At 48.5% G+C, this 23,269-nt stretch overlaps 1 protein-coding gene across 3 annotated transcripts in view; it reads left to right on the forward strand.

The window, feature by feature from the left end:
• Positions 1-23,269, forward strand: part of LOC144159654 (A disintegrin and metalloproteinase with thrombospondin motifs like) — a 305,956-nt gene that overhangs the window by 39,742 nt on the left and 242,945 nt on the right. Inside the window, exon 1 of one of the 3 annotated variants that reach the window (XM_077691279.1) lies at positions 2,855-3,042. The exons of 1 other annotated variant lie outside the window; for it this stretch is intronic. The gene's annotated coding sequence lies outside the window, so the exon portion shown is untranslated. Of the gene's footprint in view, positions 1-2,854; positions 3,043-7,048; positions 9,264-23,269 lie in introns of those variants that run through there. One more of the 3 variants, XM_077691281.1, reaches the window with a different exon arrangement.

A 23,269-nucleotide genomic window follows, 5' to 3' on the forward strand; every position in this document is an offset into this window, starting at 1 on the left:
GAAATTATCTTTGAACGGCGTGCGAGCTTGGTGGTAACCGCCTTCGAAGAGCATGCTCACACAGCGGGGCGTTCGTTTTCCAACGCCTCTCGCTACAGAATGCCAGAATGCCTCCCGCTTCGAGTACACGCGGGGCCTCGGAAGCCTTTGTTCTCGGACATCTAAAGTACACGAAATTCTGGCCATATAAGCTGCGTATCAAGAAATGGCTGAGTTTGCGCTGGATTTGCTGCAAATGCCGTTGAAAGGCGATTGTCTCCTGCCGCCCTGCCACGTGACACTCCGTCCTTTCTCCCCTCGCCTCCTCCCTCGCACTCTTTCCAACCCCCGTCTCTCGCTCCGCGCGCTGAATGCGGTGTGTACTCAGTTCAATTCATTTTAACACGAAAGTGTTTTATGACCCGGTACCCCACGGTCTAGCCGGCGTCATATCCGTCATGGAAATGACATGCCAGAAGAAGTTCCAATGACGCGGCGGCGCCCGGATTCAAGCCACGAACCCTCTCGCCGCTACGGAAGTACACAGCGCTCTGCCTAGTGTTCTATGCATTTAAACGCACGTAGGTATACGAACGTGCCTTATATCTTTCCCACTACTTGCTTTATTCAGATGGGGCTGCCCTCTAGGAGAGGCGAAGTGAAGTAGTTCATCATGACGTTAATGAGCGCACACAGTTGGCTCCTCGTTGAGAGCGTCTTTGTGTACGCGGCATAGAGTTTCATACTAATGTATACTAGATGGCAATCTGTCGCTGCAGTCGCGGGCTGCCGTGGGCGGCGCCATTGACGCTAGCGACGTTCCTCGCCTACTTGTCTTATATAGCCATATGCCTTCTTTTTTGTCTCGAAGCCAAAATCAACAAAAAAGGGTAACATTTTTTTTTATTCATCGTTCATGAAGCTTCTACATAATCACTGACAAATACATCTTTCTGTAGGTTCAAATTTATAATAACAAAACAAATTTGATGAACCTTCTACAGTAATATTGTTGCTTTATGAAGCCAGAGTCAACTTTTCAGCCTGTTCATGAGCCGTGTCAAGGACAAGTGGAACGTGCCTGCCGGTACATGACGGAACACTCGCCGAAGCGCGGCTCCCGTAGACAGTGGCGCCAGATTTCCCTCTAGTGCAGATTAGTATGAAACCCTATGGTACGCGGGACGCGGGTGAATTCAGGCCCCCTCCACCACCTACTGCTCTCAGTTTCGGTTCGGTTTCGTTTGCATGGTTTTCAAGGGGCTGGGGTTTCATTAGGATTTACGCAGTGTTCCGGCGCGTGCAATCCAGTGTCTAACGTTGATGCGTTTAACGGTGCCATACGGACGTAATATAAATAGTGACGTGGAAGTTCATATCGATGCACAGTAAACATTTGAATGCTCTTGTGAAGGCACATTTCACTTTTGTGTTTTACCGATTGCTATGAAAGAGGCATCAACCACATTTTTTAAAAATCCTGCATTCTTTTGTATTGTGGGACAGGAAAAAAAGAATTCGTGGCAATTTTTATAGTCACTCTTTAATGTGGTCTCAAAGACGCTTTGAGATTGGGGGAACTCAAAGTGCTGTACCCAGAACGGGTCAGATGCGGCTTACGTGTTAACTGATTTATTTGGTTATCTTGTATGGTGTCCTACAATGCAGTAATTAACAGCCATATCCCCCTAAAGCCGAGAGAAATTCTCCAAGATGCATTTTTAAAATCTTTCTATTAACGGCTCTTAGACAAATCTTAGCTTTTCAGGATTATAATTTATTCTGAAAAAATATTGCGTTTTACTCTGTCCTGATTTATGTATTTTCGAATTAAATAAGAGGAAAAAAAGTAAAGCCTCGGGATTACGTACCTGAGCATGAAACAGCATTTGGTGAAGCAGGGGAAACGCGGGAATTTTGAGGCAGTTTTGAAGGCTCTCTTCTCTATCCGAGATTCTGATGGAAAAGTGGGCACCTCCGGTAGGTACTCCCTGGACATCGGGGCAGGAAATTTGTAAAAACACACCTGAAAATTCTGGCTTGCAGCTTCGCCGTTTTTTCGTTGTTGTTGCGATAAAGTAAAGTACAATCAAATGAGATTACGTTTATAATGGAGATCTTTAAAATATAGGTGATATTCCGCTGCTGTTAGTGTCCCCGCAGTGTGCGCTCTTCGACACTTGGGCAACGTCTACACTTTCATTCGCACCCATTCCGTACCACTCCCATTGAGAGGACCTAAAAAGTCGTCGCTAATTTTATTTCCACCCCGCTAATCATCCCGGCGAAACATGCTGTAGTTGAGTGCTCCAGACTGATTATGTAGTGTTAGTAAGGATGTGCACTGGAAACACGGCCAAGGCGCCGGGAAATCGTTTCCGCGCCCTCCGCGCATAAGGGTAACGGGGTGCAGCCATTGCGATGCGGTTTGAGGGCTCCTGTCAGAGGCAAGTGGTGGCAACCAAAGCTCATACATGGCTGCGAGAATTCCGAGCCACGCACCTGGTGCCGTTGACTCCGCTCTAAAGTTGCGTCACCGACTTCGAACGTAGAAGAGTAGACCGAGGCGAACACACGCTGGCACCACCGTGCTCCACGGAGCGACACGGACGAGAACCATGCCGATCGTATACCTGCAGTGTGAGCTGCTTCGTAGCGCGACGAACAGGGGGAATGCGCAAGGTGACGAAGAAGGCGTGCCTCGCTGGCAGCAGGCGCACGCTCGCCCAGTCCTTGAACCCGGGGCCTTGGCCGGCTCTTGGCGCTGTGGCTTCGGGCGGGCGCGCAACAGCGTTCCGTGCCGCGTGACGCTTGGCGCGCTCGGGCGAGAGGAGAAGGCGGCAGCGAGGACGCCAAAAAACGCCTCTGCCACCGAGGGGCAAACACTTTCTCCCACGACCATGGACGGTGCTGCGCTCACCCCGACGATCCATCGCTGATCGCCGGAAGGAGACGCCGCGCCAGCTGACGCGTGAGTTTGCGCGCCAAGGGCTCTCCGCTCCCGTGACGACGGACGAAGGGTTCTCCACCTCGCCGCCTGCAGCTGTGCTCCGCTCGTAACAGGTGAAGTTTTGTGCCTGTCTTGCGCGAAGCTCTTGAGAAACAACGCACTGCGGTCACTGTCAAAGTCATTTCCCGAGAGACGGGTTGAAATCTCCCGGATCCGGATGTGTGTGTGGAGGTGACAAATGCGGAAGGCGCTGGGCACGTGTGTATGCTTTGGTTTTGTGTTCTGTGCACCAACGCTAACTTTTGTCGTGTTCCGTGTAGCAGCTAGTACACCAATCGGCAACAGTGGAGGAAGAAAACGTAAGCAAAGAAAAAACGGCCGTAAACGAACTGGGTGCAGACAGTTGCAGAGAGCCGTGTGGCATGCATGTGACCCGGTGTATTACAATATTCTTGCGTGGAATCAAAAGTCGTACGAGTGCAGAAAGTGCACAAACGCAGTCGCAAATATATGAGGTTTTGAATTGGCTTAAACTCCGCCTTCTCTTGGGCGGTGCAGCCAGCTGTTATTCGAGTTGAGATGCACCCGTGCAATCAGCCTGATTTTACGCTGCGAGCCAGTCCTCCGATGATTAATGAGAAAAGAATAAAAGTTCAATAACTATCATCATGTGCACACAGGGTGTGCTTAAGTGGCTACCAGATTTCCGTTCAAACACGGCTACAGCCATACTGTATCGATGTTGGATCGAAGAACACTTCAAAGTGGTTCTAGGCTATTCTGATTACTTCTTCTTACTTTTATCCAACATTAACATAAAACAAAAAAGGTCACCATGCTCCTCATAGCTTCTCCCTTAGCATAGCACATGTATGAAGTTTAAAATTTCGTACTTTGCTGGATGACCTGCAGCAGCATAGCCTGAACAACTCCATACGCGTACCCAATATGAACCTCGTTAGGTTTCCGTTCCACCTGACACTTGTCATAGCGCCTTTCGCTGTAATGAGGATTCCAGCGAAAGGTTGTGCGATTACAAACTGAAATCTGTGAATTCGAGCTAGAAGCAGGGGACAGGGACCTTTTTCGTACGAACGTCGTTCAGTTGTCCACCCCACTCACTCCCCCTCACCTTCTGTTTCTCAGCAACGAGAGAGAGAGAGGGAGAGAGAGACTGCTTTATTGAGAGCAATGATGTTCTCATGAAAGTGGTGCCATCTTCACGGGTATCCAGAGTAGGGGTGTAAGCGTGAGTGGGCTAGTCAGTAAATTTCCCTTTCGAAAGCAAAGCAGCACTGCAACAGACGAATCATAAAACAATGGCAGATGGGTAGAGCGCTGCACAAATAATTGAGTGGCCGGCCTGCCTGCTTTAGCTGCTCTAGCGCCGCCTTTTCAAAGATCCCGGTCACAAATGGTCAAAATTAATTCTGAGCCCTCCACTACGGCGCGCCTCATCGCCTGTGCAGCGTCAGAGCGGTAAACTTCAGAATTTATTAATCTTCTTCAAATACGAAGTTGTTGTTGTTGTTGTTTTTTTTTTTGCAAAAGAAGAAAAGTACGCGCCGTACACTCAATTTTCGGTACTGCATCTATTGTTCTAATTTGGTTTCGTTTTTGAATCACGAACTTGCGCGCTCTACGGTGGTCCTGAAAAACAGACGATTATACCAGGCACCATGGGACTTGAAGTGTCCGCAATAAGGAGACGTCCAGTTATGTGAAAGGCCTGACAAAAGAAAGAACTTAAGGGGGACCCACCTGGTCCCACACCTATGGGACTTATCTACGGCGTCGTCTGGTACGAACTAGCTAAACTGAAATGTGCTTCTTGTTTATTTTTTTTTCTGTAGAGGAGTGATACACCTGTAAAATAAACAAACTTGGCCCTTAAGAACATTTTCACGGATATGTGAAACTTTTCGTGTTGGTGCAGGATGGTTTTTAAGCCAGCGGGTCATGAATTTTTATGTCCCAAAGGAATCGGATCAGATGAGTCCCCCTTATTAAGGAAGGCAGAAATTCCGTTGCCTTCATGTGGATTATATTTTAAAGCGACATTGCGCGGCCTTTGCTTTTTTCCATAAAAACTGACTTCTCAAGTCCTTACACTTCCCGGTTGTGCGACTGTTTTAAACAAATATGAAATGCCACAATTAGACCCCTTACAATTCATGATTTCGCCGATGGACAGTGTAGCAACCTTGTAGCTTTGTTGGACCTGTAGTCGGAGTGAGAGGTGGTCTGAGGCAGTCAACGCCGACGTTTCGTATCGCCGGCTGGCTGCAGAGAGTGAGATATTCCTCGTGCGCAGCCTTGCACTCAGCACGTGCCACGGGCCGCAACACACGCCGATAATATTTGTATATAGCGTCTATTGTTTGTGATTGATCGTAAAGGGAAAACGTGCGAGGGATTATGAGGTCGATAAAATTTTTGTAAAAATTTAGAGCCCTGTCAATACTGTGAAGATGGAAGAGCAGCAAACGTGTATTGGTGGATAACTATACTCAGTCATGCATGGTGACTTTCTGTATTCATCGATTAAAGACACATGTATAAAAATTGCTTAGAATTATTTATAAATTATTGTCGTATAATCTTTTTCGGGTTAGTTTCCATAATACAGGAGTTGCAGCCGTTGTCTGTAACCTTTACAACTTAACTGGAAATTAATTATGACTGGAAATTAATTATGACAAGTAAAGGAAACCTGAAGTGTTGGTAGAGTCGACCTAGCGGCCAATATCAGTGCCATTTTTCCAAGATACCTTCATTAGAATGAGCGCTTTTTTCACTATAGCTCCGGAGCGAGCGCGTGCCCGACGAGACCCGAAAGACGGAAGTAATCTTGGCCAGAGCCCAAGACAAGCTTTGCTGCAAAATAACGGGAATGAGACTGCGTGCGCATTGTCAAAGGGTGCACTGCCGAACAAGGTTGCTGTAAACCGGGAACCGTTGTTTGTTTTATAGCGAAGCTGTATATGCCTACGTTCTGACCAAACCTGCGTCCGTCGACAGAGCCGCATAAAAAAGAAATTTTCGCCTTAAGAGCTATTTTTTTCTTCTTATTCCTCATTCTTTTCTTATTACTTCGTTCTTCCTCCAAACATTTTTACTTTTGTGTGAGGCGATTAAATAGTGCACTTACGTCGCCTCGGTGTGCCCAGCTAGTTTCCCGCGTCTTAAACACTGTGATATCTGTGTCAAGAGCAAGTCGTGAATGAAACCACGAAAAGAAGGAAAGGCGGCAGCACAAAATAATGTAGCAGCCGCATCAGCTTGCTGGTGTACAAGGAATTCCTGGCTTGGAGGCCAAGCGGAAGGGAAACCTTTTCATCTCTGTTCTTTGTGCCACGCTGCCTTAGGTCAGTGTCAAGTGGAAAGAGCGAGAGGAAAAGAGGAAGAACGGAAGAGACATGTGCATACGCGTAGAGTACATGTAATTGATGCATTAAGTGGCGGTATGCGTTCACGTTATTTCAGGGGGACCGACGCGTGGTTAAGTTCTTGCAGCCGAAGTGAAAACAAATGCATTCTTTTCTTCAAAGACACATCATTTTAAACAGAAGCGTAGGTGGCCGAAGATCAAGCGTTGCACCTTTGTCGACGAAATGGTTCCAGCAAGTATTCGTGATTCCGACGATACTGTGTAAGTAGCCCAGTTTCTGTCATCGGAAACTGGTCCAGTGCTGCTACTCCTATCAAGAAGTACTTACGCATGAACTCGAACAAAACCATCGCTCCACGCTGTGACTCGGGCGATCTAAACCCTCCGCGACACCGCAGAACTATTGCATCTTCCACATGGTAAAAGGCTCGACAAGACGGGGACACAAGAAAAGAGAGTTACGCGGGACGAACGCTCGTACCGTATAACTAGCGCTCATCTAGCGCTCGTCCCGTGTAACTGTCTCTTCTTGTGTCCCCGTCTGGTCGCGCCTTTTACCATATCGAACTCGTATCACCAACTAGTCCAAATTTCCAAGTTGAATAGACTGTTTCAGTTCCTGTATAATCGCACATGCTTCCACAAACGCACATGAAAATCACAGACGTAGTTATGCACCTCGGGTAATGCATACTTTATTCAGGAAATTCTGGGCGTCGATTACCTTTTGTCACGAGATAGTACGACAACGCTTTCTGCTTTAAACGGCGCTGCCACGGAAAAATAAGCAGTAGTAATAGGATCAGTACATTCGACACAGGCTGCACAGAAATACCTTCAATAGGACACACGCTTCAAATACATCCCCAACGATAGAGCGCAAACGGCCGAAAACTGCCACTGGAATTCCGATAACCACCGCACAAAACGTGCTTTTGTCTCGAAAATACTGCCGCGTTGCGTAACACGTGAGTAGAAAAAAGAAGGGCGTGCACCGAGCCCGTTTCTTTTCGCTCGCAACTAACCCAAGGCGGGCAGCGGAAGATGAGAGGAGGACGAAATGGACGAACACAACAGGGTCGGTCGAGGCGACGGGACGAGCAGGAGGAGACGCTGCTGCTGGAAGAGCGTCGAACGGCGACACTCGCGCCTCCGTCCCCGACCGGGCCGGCCGCGGGCGGCTGATGAAGTTTCTCCATCACGGCGCGCACCCCGGTTGTTCTCAGATGGCGAAGAAGCCACTCTGCGGGCCGCCGCAGAAGAGAAGACGAGCAGCCCGTGGTCCCGCTCTGATGCTCACGCTGACCCCGAAAAAAGGGAGTAGAACGTGACGGACGAGCAAGCGACAGAGAGCCTCTCAGCCGGCACGACTGCACTGCGCCCCCCTCCTCAGCCCTTCTTTTCACCGCCGACGAGCATTCTGGACCGGAGGAAAAAGTGCGCCAAGCCGCCGCCGTTGCCGCCGCTCAACCAACGCTCCTCGGCCGCCGCTGTACTGCTCTTCTGGCTGTGCGGTGTGGCCGCTGCATCCAAGTCAAGGTCAGCGCCGTTCTCCGACGCTGCGCTTTGCCCGCGTCCAGCTACCGCCTTCCCTGGACCTTCTGTGTGTCGACGGCGCCGCAGGACAGTCCGCACCACGGGGAGCGGTGAACGTGGTGTGATCTCCGTTGTTGTGAAAGCTGCGCATGACGTGGCGAGTGGCTGTGCACCGTTCCATGGTTTCATTGCTTCAATGACCGAGGTCTGACGAAGTCGCTGCGCGCTTCTACATCACCAGCGATGCTGCAATGACGGCTGTCGTAGGAAGGCTTGGGTCAAGGCCATCTGTCGACGCTCCGTTCGTGGGCCCTTGAAGGCAGCCTTGCGTAGGCGAAAGCTTTAAGTGTGTGGTGTTGCACTGGGATCAGCTATGGTTTGGTGCTAAGTAACTGTGGCGTCTTAGCTTCGAGAAAAACTTGCACGTCACGGCACAGTCTGAGGCTCACATCAACTGCCAGAGCGCAAGAGTGCACCAGTCGCAGTGACCTTGAAATAATTTGGCTCTGACTACGGGTGATATTCAGCTGGGACTACAGAACATTCATTAGGATTACTGCCAACGAGAAGAATGCATTTCGGTGCCTTACCTGATACTACCCGGTGGTCATGCGGCATCGTAATCATGAGCGTTCAAGCACCGTGCCACATCAATTGCCAGTGGTTGTAGCTGGTATCCCATAGCTTACGAGACTGTTCATTGTATGTTGTACAGCACTGAAGCAGTACAGGGCAGCACTAAAAAAATGCCCGTGTAGCTGATGATATAAGTCACCTTATGGTCGATTTTTTGGAAATCGTATAACCGAGTCGCCGATCGTAAGCAAGGCAAGTTCATATTCCTGGACGTGCCTGGAACAGCGTGTCGAATGCCGGATACAGTGCCCGAGTGGATATGCAGCATAAACCTTTGCGCCATCGGCCGCTATCTCTGGATCTGTACAATGCAGCTGCTGCAACACCATCGTCAAAGGTTCTGTTCTGGCCATCACTTCACGGATGACTTGACGGCAAAAAGTGGCGAGAAAACGATGATGTAGAGATGAGGAGCTGATATCGGCACAGTTATCGCCAGTGAAGGGCTTTATACCGATCCTGCGGAGTTATCGCGCAAGTGCCCCGAAGGAAGGAGTCAGAGCACAAGAACTGTTTGCTGTTCTCCCACCGAACACAGTACCATTGGATTCATCTCTGCTTCTACACGCGGACAAATGTGGGGACCTATCTTCTCCGAAACCTGTTGACATGCGGTGCGGTATTCGTCGACGTCCGTCAGCGCGCGTCTCACTGCGGCGTACCTTCAAGCGTGGTTCTCAGTGCTCCCTGGATTACCGTGTCAGCGCGGCAGCTTGCGCTGAGCACGGACCTGGGCCTTAGGGCTCAGATGTCCAACATGTCACGGCGCGGGTGAGTACGCATTTGAGCATGCAAGCGCGGCGCATTCACTTTGCAATGCTGAGCTCAAGACGCTGTCTTTGTAGCCGGGAATGGGGCTATCAGGGGAAATATTTCGGGCGTTCCCATTCGCTGCATCTGTTGATTTGTCACGGGAAATCGTTGAACGTAGTTGCGACACAAACCAGAAAGAATGCAGCCAGCCATGCCAGATAAGACATACCATATAATGGAGTGCTGAGGCTTCTGGAACTAAAACCTCATTCTGTACACGGTCCTGACTTGATACCTTGTCTCGTTTGAAATAGGTGCGCACTGATGGTGCTCGAATTTGTTGTTATATACAGAATATCTATTTATTCGTGTCAATTACCATTCGCCGTAGAAAACTGCGAACGTAGATGATATTCGTAAAAACGGATCGCGTGGCCGGGCACCAAACTACAGACACATATTTAGAAAGCATATCTTTGAGATTTCGGCGAATGTTGAAGATCCCCAGGTGGCAAAAATTATTCCGGAGCTTTCCACTGCAGCGCACCTCATCGCCCGTGTAGCGTCGGCGCGTTAAACCCCCGCAATCAAACCAATCATTTTAAGTGTGAATACACTTTATAAGCGACCCCAAACCATCCACCGCCGGCGTCGGCGGCGTCGGCGGCGTCCGCAGTGCTCCTCTATAAAGAAAAACAGCATCCGGCGCCAGGTTTCGATCCGCGGACTTTGCGGCCGCAGCGCGACGCTCTACCGATCAAGCCACGGACGCGACGGTGATATCAGTGTTGACGCGCCTTATATCTTTAACGCATTCAAACTACGTCGTCAGCGGCGTGCGTTGGCGACACAGCGGCGTTATAGCGGCTTGATAACTGCGTGGTGTACACGTGATACTACAAACCCGATGGAAGAGATGGAAGAGAAGGCGGCGAGGCGGTGGGCTGCGGGGGCCGAGCGCAAGCGCCGCAAGCGGGCCGACAACCGTGTATTCGCACTTTCACATTCTCCCCCTCGGGGAAATGCGGGGGAATTTTTTGAGAGCATCTGCTGTAAGATCGTTGGGAGTATATTTACGCAAAGACATTTTATAAGTTGCAGAAAAATGGTTTTTCAAGTTTTACAGCAGAGCATTCCTGCCCTAACCGATTAGTAGAAGACTGAGGATACATGTATGACGTCGTGCAATCCTTCCCGCATGGATATACGCATGACGTCGTGAACACTATTTTAGATGAAAAGGATCTCTTGCTCTCGGCTCCATCGTCCGTCGTCCGTCGTCCGTCCATCCACCGGCCCAGGAAGACACCGGCAACACTGCCGCTCCAGGAACCCTTTAAGGGGAAGCGTGCTCGTCTCGTGCCGGCCCAGGAAGACACCGGTAACGCTCTCGCTCCAGCATCTCGTGATCGGGGCTATGTCCCTCCCTTGTTGTGGCGCCGTCCACACCCCCACTGCGCATGCTCGGCTCATCTCGGGCCGGCCCAGGGAGCCACCGGTAACACTGTCGCTCCAGGAGCCATTAAAGGGTAAGACACCACCGGGTGTTCAGCAAGCCGAGCATGCGCAGTGGGGGTGTGGACGGCGCCACAACGACAAGGGAGGGACATAGCCCCGTCGCATCTAATGAAATTACACCATCTTCCCGCAGGGGAACACTGACTAGTATGCGAAACAGCCATGGGCTCAACGCAATTTTCCATTTCATAGTTCCGGTAAGTGAAAAGTGTGGTAGTTACCATGGAAACCAAACTGTAAATATAACGGTAGCTACGTACCTCAACCTAACGGAAACGACGAACTGAAAATTAATGGGCACTTGAATCGACCCCATGGCTGCTTTGCATACTACTCAGGGTTCCCCTACGGGAAGATGGTGTAATTTTTACGTACGCTGTGTCTACAGTGCTCAATAGAAAAGGTGCCACTCCCCCTCATCCTCTCAAAAATAGTGCATGTCAGTGTAATAAATGAAGTGATTGCCTAAAAAAGGGGTGTTTCCGGAGTGCGGAGAGTACTTAGGGTGACCTATGCCGAAAGCGGCCGAAAACGGGCCAATCCACTCCACATAAAAGAAATAAGGCTGAAAAATGTAACAAATTAATTGATTTCTTGATAAAAAGAGGGTCATAAAAATAACAAAACTCCGAAAAAGATGGTTATTGTAAAAAAATAAAAGAAATAAAAACCCGGAGGAGGTAGGATTCGAACTCAGAGATTCTGTGCAGAACTCGGAAGCATTACATTGACACCATTAAAGCAAGCGGACACTTTGGTTTCGTACCCGATGCCAAAGAGAAGAAGAGCAGACTACACGACACGTAGTGAATTTTGTCATTATGGATTTTTTCCCCATTCTATTCTGGATGTAAAAAAAAATGAATATTTTTTACTTCCGAAAAGCATTTGATAGGGGGCAGCACTCCCGCTTACTACGTGAATTATATACTTGTTTCCCTGAATACATAAAAAATGGGTCCACCAACATCTCTCCAATCACAAAAGTTACTCCATTAGTGGCTTTGAATCTGATCTTGTTACCGCTACTTCTTGGATGCCACAGGGATCAGTCCTGGGGCCCCTGCTGCTCTTATTTATTATAAATGAGATGGTAAAAACGTTCCCTATCAATTACGGCCATATGCTGACGACGGCGCATTACATAGGGACATTACCAATTCAAGGGCACGGGCTAAATCCCAGTGTGCTCTGAACTATATTGTTACTCGGTGCAATCAATGGGATGCACCGTATTTGTTTCAGCCGGAAGCTGTCAAATAGTGAGGCCCGTAATTGCTAAAATCAGACAGCACAGTATTTGCAAATAATATTAAGTATCTGGGCCTTACATTTCCATTGAATATTTTTTGGAATAAATACGTTGGGGCACGGAAATAAAGGCTGGCTGTGTGTATAATTTTCTTAGAAGGAACTTCGATCGAGCACAATACAAATGTGATCCCCACGTTGAAATACGCTGCTTCTGAGAGGGTTCGGCACCAGTGTGCTTATAACCAAAACGAAATCAATTCAAAACCACACCGGTTGCTTTCACACCGGCTGATCTGGCACAAATAGAATAACAGTATTTCCGCCATGAATAAGGCCCTCTCGTCGTACTACCTACGAAACCACCGAAGCTTTTCCCACCTTTTCTTTCCGCATCAAATAGTTTATCACAAGACTGGTATTAATCGCCATCTTAACGCTTCTGCATGTGCATAGAAAAGGAGAGACAATATCGAAAAGATCCGAAAATTTATTGCCGAGCTTTGGTCTTTAAATCGCCTTTTTTTTCCACACCCACTTGGTGATTGAAACAGGCTGCTCGACGACGCGAGTTATGGCGTCGTATTTGTCACCGTCTTAAATCGTCATCTGGTTATTACAGCTTGACACAGCGCTATTATCCCTGTGCTGTTAGCGTGCTCCTTTTTTACGCATACGTAATCCATTCTCTTCTTCTGTGCAGCGCTACTGGTTACGCTGTTTTTCGTGAGGCCTTTGCAGCTGCTTTTGTGCGATGTTTTTTTTTCTTTATCCTATTTTGGACCTCATTATTATTTTACCAGATCTTTTTTTTTTCCATGTCGATGTTTTGTGAGGATGACCGCGTTTCCTGTCAATTAGCACAAAATGTTATGTTAGTTTTCATTGTCATTGCATTAATGATGCACTTATTTTTTCTAGTGAGAATTAAAATCCTTGTGCGACAAATATAGTACCTGAATAAACAAAAAGACTGATTCATTGATTGATTGTAGGGTTTAACGCGCCAACGCAACGCAGGCGATGAGGCGCGCCGTAGTGGAGGGCTCCTGATTAATTTTGACCACCTGGGGATCTTTAACGTGCGCCTAAATCTCGTACACACGGGCGTTTTCGCTTTTCGCCTCCATCAGAAAAGTGGCCGCTGCGGCCGGGAATCAAAACCGCAACCTCGTGCTCAGCAGCGCCACGTCTTAGCCACTGAGCCACCGCGGCGGGGAATAAACAAAAAGAAACAGAAGAAAAAGGTGTCACAACAATATGAAGGACGACATGCGTAGTCCACAAGCAGGATGGTGTAGTGCCGCAAGCTCTAAGCTTGTGAATTTGGCTGTAAGCAGACTTAGAGCAAAATTTGATGCGACGATTAGAGCAAATCACGTTTTACTATTATCTCATGAACAAGCGTTGCGCAGGAGCAGTTTTACATACAGGATACTCGAAGTAAAAGATTCGTGCGGAGCCCATGCTGAATAAAAGTAAAGTAAACTTCTTATTGCCTCAAAATGGCACAAAAATATCGGTTTCACTGGGTGGTGACCAGTTATACGCCTCGAGTGCTGCCTGTAGGGGCGCGACTGAAATCCCCCCAGCGGCCCGTTTCGAAAGCAGCCGCGGGAGGCTCCGGCCCGCTCCCCACTGTCGCTGCTGCTTTCTCGGCGTGTTCACGGCCCAGATTTACCGTTTCTGTGCGGTAGAAATACATATTTATGTGGAGCAGTCACTCTGCTTCGCATCTAGTTGAATCTGGTGAGTCCTACCTCAATTAAGTTTTGACGAACGTTTTTTGGAATTTCCGAAGTTGCAATGGGTTTTTTATTCCCGCCCGAGCTATTCTGTTTCTTCCCTACTTGCAGAACATTATTATTCCGTGGTTTCATTAACTTTCCTTGGGTCTTGCTATACGGCGTGAGTGTGCGCACATTTAATGACGGGGAGCCTTGAACTATGCCTAACATTTTCGCGTGGCTTATATTTCCTCAAAATGCACAAGTGGTTGTCAGGTATTGGGATAATCCCATCCCCGAGCCATTTTTCTACGACGTATGCATTCGAAACGAAGCCGGATTCATTGTACGCTGTGCCAACGAAACCAACCTCTCATTTCGCCAGTGTCAGGGCTAAAAGAGGCGGCAATAGAATTCAATTGTGCCTGACGCTGACGCCCGTAAGAAGGGCCGCGAAGCGTGCAGAACCGAACTCCCGGATAGCTTCTGTACGCGTTCGAGCACTCTGTTCTTTTGAAGTACCCTAAACGTACTATTTGCTTACAGACGTGACGATAACATGTTGTTAAGGGCGCTGAAAGGCAAAAAAGAAGTGAAAGAGAGCCAAAACACCGCAGGAGCCCTATCAGCCGCGCAGTGTTTCTCCCACAGATGTCGCGGAGAAGCGGCGGCAGGCGGCGCAGCCATCGCGAAGCTCGAGGCGTGTACATTGAATTGATCCTCGGTGCGCAGTTGCGTACACCCCACTAAGGCATGATTTTAAATGCTTTCTCGATTTCTCACATTTTGTGTCGTCTTCTGGCTGTGAGGCATTTCTTGGCAAGCTTTTTAAGCATGGCGACTGATTCAGATATAATTGTCGATAGTTGTAAACATGTTGCGCATCTTGTAATTCAATACCAGCTATACTTCACCCAGCACCGCTTCGTTTGCTAAACTCCGACCATATGTAACAATACTCATTATTTTTCAGCTTCGTCAGTTCATCGAAACATTAAAGCAGTTTTACTCAACCTGAAATCTATCGGAAGTGCGGAGTAGTGATTGGCTAGTGTTTCCCTTGCGTTATTCTTGGGAGTATTATTGTTCGTTTTGCTTATTGCAACGCCGCTTGTATAACATTGCGTAATACAAGCGGCTTTGCTCCTACAATCCCGCCATGTTGGGCTGTGGTGCCCTCTCTTGACTAGTTTCGGTATCAGGCTGGCGTCGATACCGATAGTAGTCAAGAAAAGCTGCTGCAGCCCCTGAAAAAGCCTATAAAGAGACATTGGATTGATTTTTAATTAATTCTGGGGTGATTAAAGCGTTGACTCGTGAGGTTTTCCGTATTTTATACTGTTGTTTACTTATTTGCGGCCTAACAATGGCACCGGCCGTGGCCACGGCGCAGTGCGAAGATCATCCCAACACTTGCATATGAGTAACATGTGCCTCTTTGGCGCAGTGGCATAGACATTAGCTTCGTAACGCGAGGGACCGAGGTTCAATACAGGCCACGGAGAGCTGTTTTCTTCTCGAAGCCTGTGCTTGGGTGCGTGACCACATGACCTCGTACGAGCTATGACGACAAGTCGGGCCCGGAAGTGCTCCGCCCTTAAAACAACTTCGTTGAATAACAACATTACTCACCCTTTGCTGCTCCAAATGGCCCGCGAACAAGTGCTTTACACCCGGTCTGTTAACTATTAGGGCGAAAACCTTATGTCTTATCAAACGCGGAAGTGACAATCATCGTCGTCGGCGTCAACACGAATGGTGCGAAAGGTCACGTGACCCAGGCGGCATGAACTCACAGTTCAACCCCTGGGGCGGAATGTTGAGTTTTCCTCCCTTTTATGACAATTCCAAAGAGTCCATTTTGGGATTATCCTGATTGCCCGAAGGGAACGACGCGGATGTGACGTAATGCAGGCAAAACGGGCGTATGTTTCATTCACCAGATGACTCGCCGGCACTACGTCACGACTTAAATGGATGCAAAACGAATACAACGAAGAATTCCATCCCTAATCTTTTCTTCTTATATTTCGGGGGGTGGGGGAGGAGGGGGCGTATATCCTTCTTGAAGGCTTGCTTGTGGCCTAGTTGGTACCCAGTTAATTAGAAAACACTACGCTAAGTAAGGACAGTGATACACGAGATGCATGCTTTCGTATGCATGCGTCCCGTTTCTCTCTCTCCTTCGTCCATGCTAACTTAGCGCAGTGTCTTCTAGTTATTCTATCTGTTTTCTTTTTCCCTCTGTAAATTCACGCATCAATCCTTATGGGTTCCCTGTCTATAGGCCAAAAAGTGAGCTGGACTGGTTGGGAACGGGTCGTTATTTATAGAATCTTCGGGACTTTATTGGCCACATATTTGTACGAAAGGAAAGGCTGCGTTCTTTTTTCCCACCCATTTAAAAGTGTAAGCATCCTTCTAAAATGCATACCCTGGCCAGGGCCCCCATTCCATTGAGCGCCCGTTCCATGGCGTGTTTCCGCGAGTCGCGACATTTCGAGGTACGTTCCCATCTGCAAATCACCCGCCGCGGTGGCTCAGTGGCTACGGCGTTGCGCTGCTGAGCACGAGGACACGGGTTCGATTCCCGGCCGCGGTGGCCGCTTTTCTGATGGAGGCGAAAAGCAAGAACTCCCGTGTGTACGAGATTTCGGCGCACGTTAAAGATCCCCAGGTGGTCGAAATTAATCCGGAGCCATCCACTACGGCGCGCCTCGTTGCCTGCGTTGCGTCGGCACGTTAAACCCTACAATCAATCATATCAACCATCTGTAAATCAAAGACAATGTGCGACATCTCCACATGTCGTCGGTAGCTGAACGATTTCCTCTTCCCGTGGTGGCAGCCATCACAAACCGCAGAGCCGACTGGCTCAGCGTGTTAACTGGAACCACCCGCTCGTTTTCTTCTTGCATTGAGATGGCGGCCGGTCCCTGCCGGCAAGGCGATCTGCCATGCACTTCGGTTCCGTAGTCAGCGGGCTGTGCGGGCATATCAGGTCGAACCTCTGAAAGCGTGGGAATGATTAGTGCGCGGAAACGTATTGCATTGTGGATGCAAGCAATCTTCAGGAATGACAACATGAATGGTAAGACCGTAGGCTGGCTTCCCAGCCTTTCATTTGTTCTATCGACGCACATTCGATAAGATAAGCAAATGGCTTCCAGCTGAACGGCGCCAGTAACTTCTGCTCTCTTAAAAGAAGCAACCTCCGGGAGTAGCGATTCCAGTGTTGTGGCGCGGTAGTAAAAGCGTGTAATTTTTTTTTTCAGCAATAATATGGTGAAAAAACCCACTTTATTTCGTTGATTTTGGCTCCTCGCGAAACCCGCAATGCTTATGGCACTGCTTAAGCCAGTAAGCAGCATGCGTGTTATGAGTTCTACCTGTTCTGGTCGCGGTAGTGCAATATACTTTTACAGCGTACCTGTTATAGGCTAACTCCCGTTCTAACTCCCGCTCCCCTCCTCCTCACTTCGGCGCACCCCCGCCCTTTGGCCACCTGTTCGCCTCGGGTATTTCGAATTGTGATACAAGACAGCCTACATTGCCCCTTGAAAAGTGTCTTCCCAGCAATTCCTTCGTGTTTAGAACTGAAGCCGAGTTGAAGGACAACCGGTGCAGGCTCGGCCTTTGTGAGCTCGTTTTCCCACACGATGTGTTGCACAATGAAGCGCACCCATAACAAACAATCGGCAATGACAGCGAACGCAGCGGAAGGAGAGCGCCGGTGGCGATCGGGCCGCGCACGCCAACCGTAAGCGCGATGCCCGTCAGGACCGTACCGCGAGGCGGAAAACCTAAGACGTCAGCATCTATGCTAAAATCCCGCTGAATGCTTCTTCGGGGCAACGGCACGGTTTGAGTCCGAGTTTGTGGCCAACAAAATTCACGCATCTCCACGAAGTGAATCATGATGAGTGGGCGAAGCACTGGGGGTCGTTCTTACCGTAAATCACCTGTGGCACTGCCCACTCACGCAAGTAAATGAGTGACAACGCGTGTGAACAGTGTATACAATTGCAATCCAATCTCATACAATTCAATTTAATCCAATCCATTCCAATCCAAATCTAAACCCAATTCCAATGCTCCTCGCGCATGCGCATCACTGTGTACACGGAGGTCAAGGAAAGCCGCGGACAAAGCGAAGTCCTAAGGTGCTTCGCCACTAAAACAAATCTATTAACAGCTCCGCTTGTCAGCCACCTTCACAGAGTAGAATGGAAATTAATTTCGCGTGTTTGAGCCAAGTTTTTGTCGCAAGAACGAAGAAAGTCGAACGGGGATGGTACTGGACAGGGAACAACTCCGCTACACGCAATCGCATCATCACTGGGCGCAAGTGTCAACCGCGCCTTCCCGCACCGCACGCGTCGCCGGCGGTCGCGCAGCGTGCGGGAGCCGCAAGTGGGAACGCACCTTACGGTGACAGCCTTTTGTGCCTCCTCCGCTCTCGGTCTCGGCGCAAATTGTCAGTCCACTCTCGCCTTCGGGAGTTGACGCGATAAAAAAGGGCGCCGTCAAAGGGGCGAGGAGTGCGGAGCGTGCTCCCCCTGTCGTGTCATGGTCGGCGCAGTCTTTTGCATGGCGCGGGAGAGACAAAAAGGTGTCGCACGCCGGCGCCCCCGAAAGCGGGCCACTATGCTCCTTGTCGGCGCTCGCAGGCAGCGGCGCGTGGCTCACGAATTCTTTCGATCGCGCGCTCTCGAGACGCAACAATGGGCGAAACGGCCCCGAGAACGCCCACCCTCCGCCCGCGCAGAACGGCGAGGCCCCACAGCAGGGATAATGCGGCCTGCCCGGCACTTCGTGCGCCCCGGTGCTCGTGCGTTCGCATTTTAAGCTTTGGCCCCCGAACCAGCTTCTGGGGTACGAACGTGAGAGGAACTAATTTCTCTCTCTCCCCTTCTCCCCCGGCAGTTTGTTAGGGGTCCGAAATGTCGAAGTCATGAACACCTTTGACATAATTTTTTTGGTGGACAGGGAGCTCACTACTCACTGCAGACTTGAACGGGCCCGCTATCCTCCCGCTCATCCATTCCTCAGCAAAAGGCAACCTGTGGTTTGGCGGCTTCTCAAAACGAGCTCGTACCCAAACCCCGCCGCATACAGTCATTGTTATCGCTGGCAGTTTTCAGAGAGAGATAAAAGATGCAAAGAGCGGGCCGGTCTGACACATATATAATGGGCATGTCCTCGGGTGCCCCTATAAGGGCCGTATAATTACTAGTGATGAGCAGTGGGAGACCGTACTACTCAGCTCAGACCCGGCGGATCAACTCTCGGCCACCCACTTGGCCAAATACGCTGCTAGTACCCAAGGGCCCCTGGCAGACGTCTAAGGGAGAGGGCTAGCCCTTCTAAACAACTGAGCAAAAAAACGCTCCCTGTTTTAGCAGCAGGACATGAACGCAAATTTGCCGTCAGTGACTCGTGGGCTCAGAACTCTTCTTACGAGCTCTGAAATCGAAAGACTGGCGTACCATGTGACGGGTACCTTTCATATGCCCGTCGATACAGCAGCCACGCTATTTAACCGTTCATAATCCATCTTAATCTACCTCAACCCGTCCTAGTCTAACTTTATCAGATTTGATGCATCTTAATTCATACTAATCCTGAAAAATCCAGTTCAATCCACCTTAGCCCCACGGTAATACACATTTATCCCACCTTAAACTTCAATTTTATTTCAGAGAAACTTGAAATGGAATTCCCGGAAATTGAAAGATGCCATCGTCTCTGGAGAGGCCGCCTTTCTCCTATTCTTCGACTTCTATATTTGAATGTTTGAATGTTTATTTTTATTTCCACAAACAAGTTTATGGTCAGGAGAATAGGGAAAAAGTTGTAATCATGCAACTTGATGGGCGCTACAAGTCCATTACAGTTGGAGACAGCAGTACAATAGTACAAACAAAAGAAAGGGAAAATGAAAAAGAGAGTATACACTTCAATAAAAAAGGAGGCACAGAAATAACGTTGAAGGAAAAAAAGAAAAGAACTAGAAGGGGTAACACAGAAAAATGAAGGGGAGGACGGGCTGCAGGGGCGCAAAACAGAAATAAATGCTCTACACATTCTTATGTACGCATTAAAGAAGCAATACAGATAAATTATATACAGGCGTTCAATGCAACCTTTGGGGTTTCATATTGGCTGGAATTCAATGCCAACAACAATAGCCCTAAATTGGAAAAAAGACGCGTTTACACATGTGCGGTGTAACAGTGAAATGCAAAAAAGGCTGGTTAATTGCGTAACGCTAGGTGATTAATTACGTTGGCATCTGAACACAATGTTACATCAATTCCATTGAGTAGCAGACTGTTCAGTAATTTCGGAAGGTTGTAAGAAAGCACTTGCAAGGCATAATTAGAGCGCGGGTGCGGGACATACCAATGTTCTGGTTTCCTCGTTGTATAGCTGGGAACATTTAGTTTCAGGTTTGCTAGACTAACAATAAAACTTCAAAGACAAAATCCCGGTAATGAAAAGTTACAACACGGAAAAAATTGTGGGAAGCAAAAACGTCGTTTAGGGGCGGTGGCGACAACGTCCGCATTATCTACGATCACGTCTTCATTGACAATGTTCATTACGACGGTAGTAATGCTTCTAACTCTCTGACTCGGTCCAATGGACGTGCAAAAAAGGTCTCATTTACGCTCCCTCCTTTCGGTCTTCAGTGAATACCTCAGCAGAAGAAAGACAACTTGCAGCTCTTGAACATCGATGCAAGAAGTATAGTAAACAAGTTTCCCGATTTGTTATCATTTATGTCTGCGCATGAAGCGCACGTTGTGGCGCTTGACTGAAACTTGGCTGCACTAGGGAATCCGTGATAGCGAAATCACTCCCCAGGGTTTGCCGTACTTTGATGGGGCGGGAGCAGAGGGCGAGGGGGCGGACTGGTACTTTATTTTCGGTCTCACTTGATGCTTCGTGAAATTCAAGGACAACACGAATTGAGTCAGTGTGCTAGAAATTTTAATTTGAGGATCAATTTTACTTTTACTTTAAATTTGATATCACAATCATCATGTGCGTTTTATATCGACCCTCGGGATCGTCAGCAGAGTCTTTAATCACCTTGACAAACTTCATTAAGGAACATAACTACAGTGGCGAGAATCATCACTGTGAGAGACTTCAACGCGCCTGGAATTCGATGGTCACCCCTGTCTTTGAATGATATGCCCTCTCCAATAGACACAGCCCTCTTGAAATTTTCTGTTTCTTGACCTAATCCAAGTGGTCGGGGTGGCCGCTTTTCTGACGGAGGCGAAAAGCAAAAACGCCCGTGTGTACGAGATTTCAGCGCACGTTAAATATCCCCAGGTGGTCAAATTAATCCGGAGCCCTCCACTACGGCGCGCCTCATCGCCTGCGTTGCGTCGGCGCGTTCAATCAATCAATCTAACCCAAGTGGTTCGAGAATTTACAAGAGAAGCTGCAGTTCCCGATTTAGTCCTTGTTAGCCCGACTTCGTTAGAAAGCGGGTTTAACTGTCTTGTCACTGAAGGCATTTCCGACCATCAGGCCGTTTCTGCTTCGCTTTAATGTCGGGCACCCCCACCACTCATTGCTTATTCTACTCGACATGAGTTTAGCCGCGCTGAAGATGACAGTAACATGACAATTCCAGGGGATTTATTTGAAAAATTTGAGCAGCTTAGCAAATATTGTCAATGATCTGGTATCTTTTTTTGAAGATCTTGTGCATCATTGTATTAACTGCTATGTTCCGATAAAAACTAAGAAGAAAAATGCTAGGCTAGCATGGATGACCAGAGAATTGTTACAACTGCCACGTCGCGTAAAAAGGTTTCATCGTTCGACTAGACATAAGAACTTTCCGTCACTAAATGTGTTCAATAAACTTAATGACGAACTAAGAGCTAAAACTAAAGCCGCCAAAGATGCCATTACCAAGTGACAATAAAAAAACTTGATAACAAATGTAAGAAAATTTTGGCGCTGCCAAGTGCAACGGAACGAAACACGATGGACATTAATAAAAAGCGTCCACTAGTGACCCTGTCACCACAGCCAACGCACGTAATTCTTATTGCAGATCTGTTTTCACCATCGAAAATGTTTTAAAGCGAAGCTTTATTGTCTCTCCCTGATGCCGTTGTACGCCAATGCACCCTGCAGGAAAGCCAACTTTCTCTGACGATGATGATGATGATGGTGGGTGAAGTGAAAGAAAAAAAAACGCTTCCGGTTGCAAGAATCGAACCTGGGTCCCTATCGTTATGAAGCCGGCGTCTATCCGATTGCTCCGTTTCGCCATGGTCGAAGCGGTCTGGAAAACTCAGACGACAACCAAAGAATCCGTCACCAGAAGGATGGCGTTGCTCTGCGTGCCGTAAGGCTGTTAGCCACAAGATGTTAGGCCTAACTTCCCATTTTGAGCTTTAGAATGTTAGACCCAACGTCCCATCTTGGGGTTTAACACTTCAAACCGGAAACTGCTCGAAAACTTGCCCACTGAACGCCAAGCACCGATTCGCGCCGTGCACCCCAAATACAAATGTTAGGGCTACGGAGTGCACACATGAGAGCTGCTGTGGATATTCCGGAAAAGTGGTGCGCACCTCCATCGTCGTCGTTAGACGGAGGGGTGCAAGATTTTTTAAACGCATACCTTTTCACTGACCCACGAGGTACCTCCATTTGATGGTTTGTGTTTATCTCAAGAAGGCATTCTAAATTTGACACTGCACTTGGACACTAATAAAAGTTCTGGCCTAGATAATATTCCCAACTCCTTGTAGTACGATATGCCTAATGGACAAGCGGCTACTTTACGGTAATATTCAAATAATCTTTATCAACCGCCCCAGTTCCATTATCATGAAAACTTACTAAATAGCTCTTCTTTTTTAAAGCTTTTTTAAAGACTTCACCGTCTAATTTTAGGCCTATATCCTTAATATCTGACAGTCACTTTTGGGTTTAGCTCCATTATGTGCTTGGCACCACTCAGAATGCTTAAAATTCCTCTAAACCTTGAATACTTCACTCACTTGTCGTCACTGTGGGATCCGTCGACCCCCAAGGACGAGACTCCACCGTCAAGGGGGAAGAGAAGTGACCATGGAGGTCTGTCTTTAATGGAACATCGAGCGGTAAGGCGCAAGAGGCAATGCGTGCGCTCGTGAAGCGCGATCCCTGATGATGACGATGGCAGCAAAGGGAGATTGGCCGAAGGCCATCAAGTCGATTAGGTTAGCTGGCTGCAGCAGATTGATGGCGGTCGATGGCGATGCAGCTGTGATCTCAAAAGGATTCTACATCTTCCCGGCCCCCAACGGCGTGGAGCGAGCATGCTTATAAACGGCAGAGACGTTGAAAGGGCAGCCATGATGCAAGTCCCTGCGCAGTCTGTGCGTATAGTCTGGCGTACCCGACGGCACGATACAAAGCGGTGTCGTTTTCGCACACTGTTGTCGGGGTCCAGTACGAGACGAATGGCCCTTGTATTGGCACCGTAGAAAATGTCGATGTGGGCGC

Source organism: Haemaphysalis longicornis, unplaced genomic scaffold (assembly GCF_048455015.1).
Source record: "Haemaphysalis longicornis isolate Haplotype H1 unplaced genomic scaffold, Haemaphysalis longicornis Haplotype H1 scaffold_10, whole genome shotgun sequence".
NCBI classification, from domain to species: Eukaryota; Metazoa; Arthropoda; class Arachnida; order Ixodida; family Ixodidae; genus Haemaphysalis; species Haemaphysalis longicornis.